This window comes from Trichomycterus rosablanca, chromosome 4, assembly GCF_030014385.1.
Source record: "Trichomycterus rosablanca isolate fTriRos1 chromosome 4, fTriRos1.hap1, whole genome shotgun sequence".
NCBI classification, from domain to species: Eukaryota; Metazoa; Chordata; class Actinopteri; order Siluriformes; family Trichomycteridae; genus Trichomycterus; species Trichomycterus rosablanca.
In genome coordinates, this window is record NC_085991.1 from 15,662,996 (window position 1) to 15,677,556 (window position 14,561).

The following is a 14,561-nucleotide window of genomic DNA, read 5'->3' on the forward strand; positions in this document are numbered from 1 at the left end:
ATCAAGAGAGATGACAAGGTCCTGGGTTGGAGATTGATCTCCAGGAGTGAGTAACAGCTCTGTCTTGCTGGGATTAAGTTTTAGATGATGAGCTGACATCCACTGTGAGATATCTCGCAGACATGCTGAAATGCAAGCTGAGACTTGTGTGTCTGAAGGAGGAAATGACAGAATGAGCTGAGTGTCATCTGCATAAGAGTGGTAAGAAAAGCCATGGGAGGCTATGACCTTACCCAGAGAACGGGTGTAGATAGAGAAAACTTGGCCAAGTACAGAGCCCTGAGGAACACCGGTTGAAAGAGTGCATGGAGGTGATATGGATCCCCTCCATGACACTTGGCAGGAGCGCCCTTCGAGGTAGGAGGCCATCGATTGCCATGCTGAACCTGTTACTCCAAGGTTGGAGAGAGTGGACAAGAGAATGCTGTGATTCCCTGTGTCGAAGGCTGCAGAGAGGTCAAGAAGAATGAGGACAGATGACAGTTTGGCTGTTTTGGCTGCATGAAGCTTCTCAGTAACAGCTACAAGTGCTGTTTCTGTAGAATGCGCTGCCTTGAAGCCAGACTGGTACGGATCGTGGAGATCATTCTGAGTAAGAAAGGCAGATTTTTGATAGAAAAGAGAGGAGTGAGACAGGTCTGTAGTTAGTTAATGTTTGTGGTGTCTAGTGTAGGTTTCTTAAGAAGGGGAATGACCTGAGCCTTCTTAAAAGCAGTAGGGACAACACCTGATGTCAGGGAGTTGTTGATGATGGGTGTGATGAAGGGGATTAGGTCCTGTGAGATGTCTTTGAGGATAGGATAGTAGATGGAATAGGGTCAAGTGTGCATGTAGTGGGATTGCTGGATGAGAGGAGCTGTGCAAGCTGCAAGTGAGTGGGGTGAATCTGGTGAGTGTGTTGGTAGGTTGAGGGTCAGTTGAAAAGCACATTTTTATTTGTATTAGGGATGTTAATAATTAAGTGATTAATTACTTAATATAATTAAAATCATTAATTACATTTTGTTTAAATAGTTGAAACAAAGTCCAAGTGACTGATAATTATAATACAGGGGCATCCAAGCATCCAAGTATCGTCCCCTAAACTCAAAATCTTTTAAACTTGATGCCCCTCGTCGAGAAATGTGTACCCTTAAACTCAACATGTTCAGCTTTTCTTTTTAAAAAAAATATTTATTTAATTTTAAATTAACAATGAACAGCCGTTTTGTTCAGCGCTCGTCTTGAGCGGTGCAGTAAAACATCATCAAAGTGTGAATATGAGACGAATCTGCATTTGTGTGGAATAAGCATCAAATTCACTCTAAAAGTTCCACATGTATCTGTGTTTATCTGGATTCTAACACACTTATCGTAAAAAAAGCTTAATGTATTAAAATAACAAAATAGAAACACTAAATAATGGCACAGCCAGTGCAAAAGCTATTTTGTCACTTCTAATGTGAATGCACCTTTACTGAATGGAATACGGTATTCCAAGATCAAGCATCTCCACGATTAAGAAGCATAAGGAAACAATAAAGGAGTAAAGGTGAGGGTTTTATTGTATTTTTTATGGATTTTTAACTGTTTTTAATTGTATGTTAGTGTTTTATATTATATTTGTGTTATTTTCAGTGTATAAGTGTCAAAAACAACCCCATTATTTTACATTAGCCTAAATATATATGCAGTTCTACAGGGCCATGGAACACATTAACAGGTTTCCCGTACATCCTTATGGGAAAAAATAACTTGAAACTCAACACCTTTTAAACTCGACCCCTCTGCCAGAACCAACTGAGGTCGAGTTTCAAGGTAACACTGTACTTTCACTTATTATGTTTTGCTTAATACAAGACTTCAGTCTGTGGTCAGTGTAGACTGATCAACCTCTTCATGATGCAGCATGTATTTACAATAGGAGACAGATCTGTAAAAGATTATATTTAGAATGTATGTACAGATGATAATTAAAAGCCATTGCAATCTGTTGTTGAGAAATGTTATTTTGATTATGATTAACAGTTATTTACCACAGAGTGGTAATCCACGACCCATCTTTGCTTGCAAAAACTTTGCTGACTTTGGTGGATATACCTGAAAATGATACACTTACCTGTTACCAGTTACTCTGCTTATTGTGGAATTTATTAATACAATGTCACTCAAATATTTATGAAATTTTTCACAGTGATTTTGCTTTTGTCCCATCTTTATTATAGTGTTGCAGGCACTAAAATCAACATTTGTTAATATTCATACAATTTAATCAACCAATGAGAGTCATTTCTTTGCACCTTTGTCATTTAAATAAAGGTTCATCACCAAATCACAGATTCTTGTTTTGTTACATTTTACAAAATGTCCCAACTTTTATAGAAATGGAGCTTGTATTATAACATTTTAATTACAATTTTTTAATTCATCCTATCTTAATTTGAATATACCATATGGTTATTTTCATACAACCCCAAATCAGAAGAAGTTGGGACAGCATGGAAAATGCAAATACATTTACTTTGACTTTTATTTTGTTACAGACAGGATGAACCTGAGATATTTCATGTTTTATCTGCTCAACTTCATATTATTTATTAATAAACATCCATGTCACAGAGAGCAGGTGCTGTTTGTAATGTATTGTGTGTTTGTGTGGTTAACTGATAACAAGTAAAAAGAAAAAAACAAACTTTGATCTTCTGAATTTTGGGGAAACTTCAAATAACAAGTTTTTGTACAGCATCTCAATAGTTTTGTATCAGTGGGCTGCTTGAAGAGCACAGTGATAGAGAGCAGAATCTGAGAGCTTTAGATTGTTAATAACAAGTACAGTAGATGTATCGCCTGTGTTGGACTTTAAGCGAGAGTCAGTAGGATTGTGCTCATAACCACTACGTGATTTGGCACCTTTATACAGTAAAAACTGTGGTGCGCTGTTAGGATTTTGTTTGTACCAGTAAAGATAAATGTTGCTGCTGCTGGACTGATATGAACATTGTAGAGTAACAGTCTCTGTTTCTTTTGCAACAATGTTGTCCTCTACTGGTCTAATTTCATCTGCAAAACCACCTGTTGTAAAGAGAGAAAAATAAAAAGAAATAATGTGAAATTCATTTCAATAATTTACATTGCAAACACAATGTAATAAATGTATAACTTTTTTTTTATTAATAAATAGATGTTTAATATTACCTGATGCTACAGTGAGAATCAGTGTTATGTATCATGAAATAAGTTGCCTGGTCGAGACATTTCTGAACACAGCTCTGTGAGCACTCTAATAGTCTAGTAGTGCTGAATGAAACTTATCACATACGTCTCTAGGAAGCCACACACAGGAAGTGCAGGAGCTACAGCACAACTACACACATCCACAATCTCAGTATCAGTTGTTTACTAAGACACTGTTGAAGACTTTTGCAGTTAGTTGGCTGAGTGAGTCAGTATTTGACAAAAAATATATTAAATATATCAAAACTCTTTCTTCACATTTGGCTTTTAACTTAGTTTAATAACAGTGGAAATTTAAATACGTTCATAACATTTTTAATGGTGTCACAAAGAAGCTTTACAGAGACCCCAACTTAGCAAACCCAATTACATAATGATTAGTGATAATTAATTAACAACTATAAACAGGGATTAGAAACAACCAAAATGAGCTCAAGTAACTAGGAATCATAATGACTAGTATTTACCAGCATTTATAAAAGCGCTCTAAACATGAGCTCTTGTAAGCTTTCAGCAACAAAATACTGAAACAAAAGTCAAACAGTGGCTGTATGACTTGCTGGTTTATTAGCAAAATTAGCGAAAATCAGGGCAAAAATCGTGTAGCGTGATCTAGGCATAACCAGCTCAACCAGACAACATAGATTTGAAGGTCAGTCACACAGATCAAAGTAACACAAAGGCTCTTGTTCCCACTGGCTCGTTGTTACAAAATCCAAACAGCAAGGAGCATGAAGTCAACACGACAAGATAAAATATCATGGTAATGTAAATGTTGCAAAATCTTTTGTATAACTAACCGATTAAAGACAGCATCACAACGTTTGTATTGTACAGTTTGGGTGGATAAACATGATATATAACGTAAACAGTGTGAAGCATAAAGTCAGTGGGACTGCACACAGCTCCTGTCAAATGCTTCCAAGTCTTTTAATTTGACAAAGCGAGTCTTTAATGACACCTCATGCTTAAACTGTTAGAAATTCTTTAATGAAGCTCTGCATTGAATTTTGTTTTGTCATGAATACACTTACCAGTGCAACCAGTCAACATGGTTTTGACGCTAAGCCCCGGAGGTTAAATAAATTCCTTGGCATCCAGGCTGGCTCGTTGGTCTAGGGGTATGATTCTCGCTTAGGGTGCGAGAGGTCCCGGATTTAAATCCCGGACGAGCCCTTATTTACCCACGTCCTATTTCATAGACCAGGACCAAACACTCTAATCAACTCAGGATAATGTTCCACAAAATGGTGTTTTGGCTGCAATTGAAAATTAGCTTGCAGCAATTCTCTGTGCTCTGACAATTTACTTTCCAAGAAATGAACAGACTCCTCAGTGTGTCTTGGTGCTACAGACAGTTCCACAATATCTTTGAGAACCATTAGAATTTCCCAGGCATTGTCTCCTTCTGGGACACTGTGACCAATGAGAAGTGGAAGTAGCCTAGGTAGGGTCCAATTTTCATGGCCATTTCCACCAACTGTCCCTTTGCTAGAAAAGTTTTTGGCACTTTGCTGAGGCTGGTCAGTTTTGTCAGTGAATGAATATGCAAATGACTTTATTGCCTGGTTAAGGAAATCTAAATTGAAATACTTATTGCAGGCTCTAGCCTCACGTCCTACACATATTTATTGTGATTTTCTATAGTGCGAGGATCAAAGTCTCTGGTATTCACCTCTCTGTGCTAAACTTCACTTCTTGTTGTCATACAGAACCTGCAGAATCACTGTTCTGTGAAGCTTTCTTAAAATCCTGCAAGAGAGTGAGCTCCTAAGCTATCAGCTGAAACATGCAAAACTGTGACCCTAACACTTTTCCCTAAAGGCTCAACATATACACCATACTGCTCTAATGAAACAAGGTCTTTGATAAGTGGTTGCAAAACGCTTGCATAGCCATGTTCATCATTTCCCTTGAAATTTGAACCATCATTGTAAGAATGGTATTCATACTGATAGGACATTGTCCAGAACATCTTGCTTGTTTTACAACTTCTGCAGTATTGACTGGACTGCTACATACTCAACAGATTTCTTGCCCTTATCAACCACATATTCCACTGGCATTACTAACGGAAACTCTCTCAACACATATAATGCTCATCTTTTTGAGGTAGATAAAGGACCATTTGTGCCACAGAATTTCAAAAGGGCATTGCTCTCTGATACTGTGTTTACCACAGCTTTTATGAGTGAATCATTTATACTGTCACAGTACCTTGTGAGAATACCCTTAACTGAGTCATGTACTAAGGGCTGTGACAACTGATGTATTTGATTAAGCTGTTGAAGTCCAGTCCAGGCCAGTCCAGTACCCGTATCCTCTTCTTCCACAGCCATGACAGACCCTGGCTTTTGGACTTGTTGCTGATTACAGTCTGGATGGTCCTTTCCATTTTGGTCCGGAGACTTAGAATGCTGATTTATCTGTCCACACTACACGTTTCCACTGTGTAATGGTCCATCCTAGATGCCTCTGAGCCCAGATAAGTCCATGCCGCTTCTGGACATGGTTAACATAAAGCTTCTTTTTTGCACAGTAAAAGTGTTTTGTACATGTAACTGTATTGTAGTGCTTGACAAAGGTTTGCCAAAGTAATCCCTGACCCATGTGGTTATATGGTTCAGCTTAAGCTTGCACCCTTGGCCTTTCTGCACTGAAATTTCTCCTGATTCCTTGAAGTCAAGTCAATTTTATTTATATAGCGCTTTTTACAATAGACATTGTCTCAAAGCAACTTTACAAAATCCAGGACCAACAGATACAAAAACCCCTGTTGAGCAAGCCGAGGGCGACTGTGGCAAGGAAAAACTCCCTGAAAATTACAGGAAGAAACCTTGAGAGGAACCAGACTCAGCAGGGCCCATCCTTCTTGGGTGGCCTGGAGGAAACTTTAAATAAATACACGATTTACACAAATCATACAAACACAGAATTAAATGATCTAAAAGTCATAACTGGTAATAAATAGATAAATAAACAAATAAATAATAATAGATTTGTTATCCGCTCTAGTCTTCAATAAAGTCTGTAGTGATTTCTTGTCGTTCTTGGTGCAAATTACTCCAGACCCGTCACATCTGACAGGAGCAGCATTGTTGTCACGGCAGTCTCGACTTTAATCCTTAACCTCGGCTGGTAAACAGGTTCCCATCAGAATGCCCTTGGACAGGTCTAGCCCAGGTCTCAGTCTCGACTTTAATCCTTAACCTCGGCGGGTAAACAGGTTCCCGTCAGAATGCCCTTGGAGTAAATCTTCAAAGAATGTAGTTAATAATGTACAATGCTAGTTGAGTAAAACAGTTTTACAGAGAGTTTTAGACTCCGGCAGCCCTAATTATTACAGCATAACTAAAAGGGAGAGCGAGCAGGTAACAAGGTCATGAAGGCTTTCACAGGACATCAGCGCCCACCTCTCCTACCCAAACCTGAGTGATCGGACAAGAGAGGCAGAACGACAGCAACCCAACATCCCTGATCACCACAAGTTTATATGACCAAGAACCCTCAAGCTCTGCACCTTTGTCTATACTAATCAAACGCCTGAGAAAATAAATATGTTTTCAGTCTAGACTTAAACATTGAGACTGTGTCCGAATCCCGAATAGAGGCAGGAAGATTATTCCAAAGTTGTGGAGCTTTGTAAGAAAATGCTCTTCCACCAGCTGTGGTCTTTTTAATTTTAGGAACTATAAGTAATCCTGCATCTTGTGAACGAAGTGGACGCGCTGGGTTGTAGTGATTAATAAGCTCACTCAGATACTGTGGAGCCAGACTATGTAGCGCTTTATAGGTTAGTAAAAGTATTTTGTAATCAATGCGGAATTTAACTGGCAGCCAGTGTAGAGATGATAGAACAGGAGTTATATGGTCAAATTTTTTAGTTCTAGTTAGCACTCGAGCTGCTGCATTTTGAACTAACTGGAGTTTGTTTATGGATCTACCAGAGCATCCAGTTAGAAGAGCATTACAATAATCTAACCGAGAAGTTATAAACGCATGGATCAGTTTTTCGGCGTCGTTAACAGATAGTATATTTCTTATTTTAGAAATATTACGCAAATGATAGAAAGCAACTCTAGTAATATTATTAACGTGTGTATCAAAGGAGAGATCTGAATCTAGTGTGACACCTAAGTTTTTTACATCTGGGCTGGGTGTAACAGAGAAAGTGTTTAGGTTTAGCACCAGGTTAGAGAACTTGTCTCTAGCAGCTTTAGAGCCAACAAGTAAAACCTCTGTTTTATCTGAATTAAGTAAAAGAAAATTACACGACATCCAGTTTTTGATGTCGTTTACACAATCTTCTATCTTACTGATTGTGTCAGTATCATTTGGTTTGGCTGATATATACAGCTGTGTGTCATCTGCATAGCAGTGAAAGTTTATGCCATGTTTATGGATAATTTCTCCTAGTGGAAGCATATAGAGTGTAAATAATAGCGGTCCCAGTACCGACCCCTGCGGAACACCACACTTTACTTTTGTTGTTTCCGAGCATTTATTATTTACATAAACAAATTGAGAGCGGTCAGTCAAATATGATTTAAACCAAGAGAGTGCGAGTCCTTTAACACCTACTGTATTTTCTAGCCTCTCCAGTAAAATGTTGTGATCGACCGTATCAAATGCTGCACTAAGATCTAATAGAACAAGAAAAGAGACACATCCATTATCAGAAGACATTAACAACTCGTTAACTACTCTAATTAATGCGGTTTCGGTACTATGATTTTTCATGAATACAATTTTCATTCAAGTAAGAGCATAACTGTTTGGAAACGACTTTTTCTAATATTTTAGAGACAAAAGGAAGGTTTGAAATTGGCCTATAATTAGCTAGAACATATGGATCAAGATTAGGTTTTTTAATCAGTGGTTTAATAACGGCACTTTTAAACAATTTAGGTATGTACCCAAGGCTAAGGGATGCATTGATTAATGTAAGCAGGGGCTCTACTATAGCTGGGAGTAAATCTTTAAGTAAACGAGTTGGAACAGGATCGAGTATACACGATGATGACTTTGATGATTTAATCAACACAGTTAGTTCATTTTGGGAGATTGGATTAAAGGAATTTAGTTGGATTAACTTGTTGCTATTATCATCACTATTATCACCAATGCTGCTCAGAGTGAGTCCATATTTAATATTGGCAGGTGACACACTTTGACTCTGAAGTCGTATTTTTTCTATCTTGTCATTAAAGAAATGTAAAAAATCATCGCTGGTATAGTCGGGTGGTATATTAGATTCAGTTTCATTGATGTTTTTAGTTAATTTGGACACTGTCTCGAAAAGGAATCTAGGATTGTTTTTATTTTTCTCTATTAGGGACGAATAATAATAAGTTTTAGCTTTTATAATGGCATGTTTATACTCAGTTAGAGCATCTTTCCAAGCAATCTTATACACTTCCAGTGTAGTGTGATGCCACTTGCGTTCTAATTTCCGTGCTGCTTGTTTAAGAGCACATGTATGGTCATTGTACCATGGAGCAAGTTTTTTCTCCCTAATCAGTTTAGTTTTAAGTGGGGCTACGTTATCTAAGGTTGTGCGTAATACAGTCTCTAGGTTTTGAGTTGCCTGATCTAGTTCTTTAGGTTCTGATGCTGATATATTTGGTAATTCTGGTAGGCAGTTTATGAACGCTGCTGCAGTTGCAGATGTAATAGTGCGCTTACATTTAAAACGATGCGATTGCTGTATATTATTGGACAGGGACACTTCATAAATTAGTAGGGAGTGGTCAGAGATTACGTCATTCTGTGGTATGATTACCAGGTTGTCTATGTTCATACCATAAGTAAGTATTAAATCTAAGGTATGTTTACAGCGGTGAGTGGGTCCTGTTACATTTTGGGTAATGCCTAAAGATTCTAAAATAGAATCAAACGCAATTTTGAGTGGATTACACTTATCCTCATAATGAATATTAAAGTCACCAACAATTAAAGCTTTTTTAGTTGATAAGACTAATTTAGAAAGAAAATCGGCAAATTCGTTAAGAAATTCTGAGTAAGGACCAGGCGGTCGATAAACAGTAACCAGCTTAAACATACTAGTTTTATCAGATGAACATTTACTGGCTATGTCAGAGATAAGAACCTCAAATGAGTTTGTTATAGGAGTTGATTTTACAGTGAGACCTATGTCCTTGTCATAAATTGTGGCTATTCCTCCACCACGACCACTAAGACGTGGCTTATTTTCATAACTGTAACCCGGAGGAGATGCTTCATTTAAACCTAGATACTCATCAGGTCTAGCCCAGGTCTCAGTTAAACAAAGTGCACTAAGACTATTATCTGTAATTATTTCATTTACAATTACTGTTTTGCATGCAAGTGACCTGATGTTTAGAAGTCCTAACTTTAGTTTAGCCTTACTGGTGTTTTCATGATGCTCATTTAGATTAATTTTAATTAAGTTATTATGACATACTTTTTGATTTTGTTTTGGCTTACACCTGCCACGGTAAACAGACACAGTCTCAATGGTTTGTGACCTAAGGATTCCGGGTGATGTCCGATGGCGACTCGCAGACAGTTGGTTAGGCCTGTTAGTCTGCTGCCTGGTCTTGGCTCTGGATAGTCAGTTACCACTATCTGCCGCTACACTAACGCGGTGGTAAAGCCTGTCACCTATGCTGCAAGAAATGCAAGCAGCACCCTCCCACGTGGGGTGGACACCATCCCGCTTCAAAAGACCAGGTCTTCCCTCAAAAGTGGACCAGTTATCTACAAAATCAATGCAGTTTTCTGAGCACCATTTAGACATCCAGCAGTTCAGCGACAACAACCTGCTGTAGGTTTCGCCACTGGGTCGAATCGGTAAGGGGCCAGAGCACACTACTGCCTCAGACATCGACCTAGCTAACTCACACACCTCTTTAACATTACACTTAGTAACCTCAGACTGCCGTAAACGAACATCATTAGTGCCGACGTGGATAACAATCTTCGAAAATCTACGATTAGCCTTAGCCAGCACTTTCAGATTTGCTCTGATGTCAGGCGCCCTGGCCCCCGGAATACAAGTGACTATGGTTGCTGGTGTCTCTATGGGGGTTGCAATACGCACGTGTCGGAGCTGAGAATCTCCTATAACCAGAGCACTTACATTAACAGGCTGCTCAGCGGGTGGCTCACTGAGTGGGGAAAACCTGTTGGACACGTGCAGCTGAGATGGTCGGTGCTTTGCCCTACGACTATGTCGCCGAGACGTCACCCAGTCGCCCCGCTGTGAGGGCTCTAATGCCGGAGTCTGGGGTTCTGTACCTGAACTGCTGGCATTCGTGACTGCTACAGCTAAATCTAGGCTTTCACTAGTAGTAGTCTGTTCTAACGCCCGAATGCGCCCTTCTAACACTGAGATCTTCTCCGTCAGACTAACAACTAATCTACACTTATCACATGTAAAGTTATCACTAAAGACGGAGAAAGAATAACTGAACATATTACACTCGGAACATGGATACAAGGCTCCTGCTGGGGCCATAATAACAGAGAGAAAGTACTTAGCTTTAGAAGATGAGTTGGAGTTGCTGTTTAAGTTGAATTCACCGGCGCTTCTGCTGGTAGTCACAGAAAAACGGCTTAAATTCCGGAAAGCAGGCGATGATGAGCTGGAATGTAAAAACCAACGACCAAACAACACAAACGTGCTTCGTTTGGACAAAACCGGCAGTAATTCTAAAGAAAAACGGTGTTTATGCGCTGGTGTACAAAATAAACAAACAGAACACGATTCCTACGAACAGAAAACGGCTTTAACTCTCCACAAAGCAAGGGTGTTTAAGTGCTGAACTACAGAAACAAACAAACACAAACGCGCTTTGTTTCCGACAAAACGGCTGTAATTCTAAAGGAAATCGGTGTTTATGCGCTGGTGTACAAAACAAACAAACAGAACGCGATTCCTACGAACAGAAAACGGCTTTAACTCTTCACAATGCAAATATGTTTAAGCGCTAAACTACAAAAACATTCAAACACAAACGCGCTTCGTGCGAAAAGAAAGCGGTTTTAATTCTGGATGAATAAGACGTTTATGCGCTGAATTACAAAACAAGCTAACTAAACCGGCTTCGTTCGGATGCCGGTAGCAGAAGTTTTCACAAGCACGGATTTGCGTTAGTAAACACAAGCGATTTTTACGATAGACAAAATAGCACTCTATATCAACTACACGCGAAAAATTAACGTTTATAAAATATAAAATAATGTTTAAAACATACGTATATAAAAAGTTATTTAGTGAATGGCTACAAACAAACAACTAGGCTACAGCGTGCGTGCGTGCAAAGGCTTATGAAGATGATCTGTCCCATGGGTTATTAACGATGAGAATGAATGACTGGTGGTATAGCCTAGTCTAGGTTAGACTGCAACACAGATTAAGAAATAGTGAAATAAGGGAAAAATTGACCACAAAGAACACAAGAACACAAAACAAACCGGTATACCTTCAGGAGTGACCCAGGCCAAAATAACAAACGACACCCTCTATCTAATATACCCACAAACTAGCTTCCCTAACCCAGAAGAAAAATCAAAATAAAAGACAAAGTGCTTCCCTAACTCCCTACTAACATAAATAGAGACAAAACACAGATGATAAAGAAAATGGCAGCCACTCCATACCACCGGTGTACAAACAACATAGATATCTACAGGTGAATTATGTACACAGCAATATAAGTCCAAATCGGTAAGCTTTATCAAAAGTCACAAACAAAGTTACATGGTCATACACAGGCAAAAGGCAAAATTAAACAGGCCAAAGGCAATGGGCAAAAGGCAAACACACACAACAAGCACAAAAAAGAACCATTTAATGATATTATGCACTGTAGTGGGAGAGATATGCAAATCCTTTCCAATCTTTCTTTGAGGTACCTTGTTTTTAAACATTTCTCATGCATTTGTTGACAAACTGGAGATCCTCTGATTATCTCTGCTCATCAAACACTCAGCCTTTATTGTTCACTTGTTGGATATATGCAAAATTTTGTGTGTATATACACTTAAAAATCAACAATAAATGGATTTTATCTGTGTGTGTGCATGATTAAAACTTGCACAGATCTGCATATATAAAAAGAATGTAAGAGAGAATCAATATGTAGGAGGAAAAACATGATATATTTATCTGCCAAAAAATTACTGTTGAAGTTTTTGTACAGTGCAGCTGTGTTTCCTGTTACTGTGGGCGTCAGAGCACAGTAATATATTACAGAGTCTGATACTGCAGCAGAGGAGATGTTCAGATCCACTTGTTTTACATCCTTATGAACTTTAGCAGACAAACGTAATGAAATATTTTCATTTGGATCTCCAGAGAGAAAGCTGATAAGAAGGAACTCTGGTTTAGATTTTGGATATTGACGGTACCACTGCAGATTGTTAACTGTATCAGTGAAGTCTTTGTAGCTGCAGGACAGAGTAACAGTATTACCTTCAGTTACACTCTTATGTGAATAAAGTGGCTTGATTTGATCTGTTGTAGAGTCACCTGTGATAGAGAACAGAGCATAATCACATTCTGATCACAGACTAATGTTTCCATATTTCATAAGTTAACATGATTTTTACTCACCTAGTGAAATCCACATACACATGAATATAAAGGTGAACATGATGGGTGTGTATCAGTATGAGAATATTTCTGTAAATGGTTCTCTACAGTGGTGGTAGCATCATACATTATGTTGAAGCTCCACCTCATGGCACCACATGACAGTGACACAGTTTCTTCCTGGCTTTATATTTAAAGTTGCATAACATTATGACCACTGACAGGTGACGTGAATAACACTGATTATCTCTTTATCATGGCACCTGTTAGTGGGTGGGATATATTAGGCAGCAATTGAACATTTTATCCTCAAAGTTGATGGAAGCAGGAAAAATGGGCAAGCGTAAGGATTTGAGCGAGTTTGACAAGGGCCAAATTGTGATGGCTAGACGACTGGGTCAGAGCATCTCCAAAATGACAGCTCTTGTGGGGTGTTCCCGGTCTGCAGTTGTCAGTATCTATCAAAAGTGGTCCAAGGAAGAAACAGTGGTAAACCGGCTACACGGTCACGGGCGGCCAAGGCTCACTGATGCACTTGGGGAGCGAAGGCTGGCCCGTGTGGTTTGATCCAACAGACGAGCTACTGTAGCTCAAATTGCTGACAAAGTTCATTCTGGTTCTGATAGAAAGGTGTCAGAATACACAGTGCACCACAGTTGTGTATGGGGCTGCATAGCTGCAGACCAGTCAGGGTGCCCATGCTTACCGTGAGCATCTGAACTGGACCACGGAGCAATGGAAGAAGGTGGCCTGGTCTGATGAATCACATTTTCTTTTACATCACGTGGATGGCCAGGTGCGTGTGTGTCGCTTACCTGGGGAACGCATGGCACCATGATGCACTATGGGAATTATTATTATTAAATAATAATTTACAAAAATTTACTATAAAAAATACAAAAAAAAATAAATAAATGAATAAATAAAAAACGTATTAGAACTTATAATAAAGTTATTTGATAACACGATCTAAAAAACAGTTTAATATGAAATAAATGAGATGAAACCTAACCTATAAATATTTGCAGAACATTACTTAGGTTTGTTTCTGTAGTATTTAATAATAGTATTTAGTATGTATACATTTTAGGTTTTAGTGTGTTATTAATAATGTTTGGGCAAATACTCTTTAATAACTGTTGTCGGATAAATAAATAAATAGAATAAATAGTAAATAATAGTCTTTAAAACATGGGAATCGGTAATGAATTATGATGAATATGATTGGTAATATTTTTAGATGCCAATGTGCCTTATTGCTTTTGACTCATTTACAGTCAATCATACAAAAAGCTATAAAGTATTTTGTCATCATATTTTGGGAGTCAAACAGCAGTTAAATGTAAACATGCTAACAGCTCCCTCCTCTGACCAAACAGGCTTGTACAGCACAGTTTGAGTTCATATCACTGTGAGCCTCATGGCACAGTAGTACAGTGCAGAGTCAGAAACTGCAGCAGGGTTGATCTCCAGATCCACTTTATTATCCTTTTTGTTATGTTTGATAGACATTCTCGGGTCAGGTGGTTGAGCCTGGGTGACAGTACCTTCATAAATCAGCAGCAGAAACTCTGGTTTTGATCCAGATTTTTGTCGATACCAGTGGAGACCATTTTCTAATCCTTCATATATACAAGACAGTGTGATGTTTCTTCCTTCAGTTGAAGATACACTGGTTTGACTGGGTTTAATGCTCTCAGCAGCCTCTGCTAAAATAAATAAATAAATAAATAACATGTAATTTATTTAACTGGATATTGCAAATATG

The 14,561-nt window shown here is 38.5% G+C and overlaps 1 non-coding gene across 1 annotated transcript; it reads left to right on the forward strand.

The window, feature by feature from the left end:
- Nucleotides 1-4,317: 4,317 nt before the first annotated feature.
- Nucleotides 4,318-4,389, forward strand: trnap-agg (transfer RNA proline (anticodon AGG)). The gene has a single exon. It is a non-coding gene; the product is annotated as a tRNA-Pro (tRNA).
- Nucleotides 4,390-14,561: the final 10,172 nt, after the last annotated feature.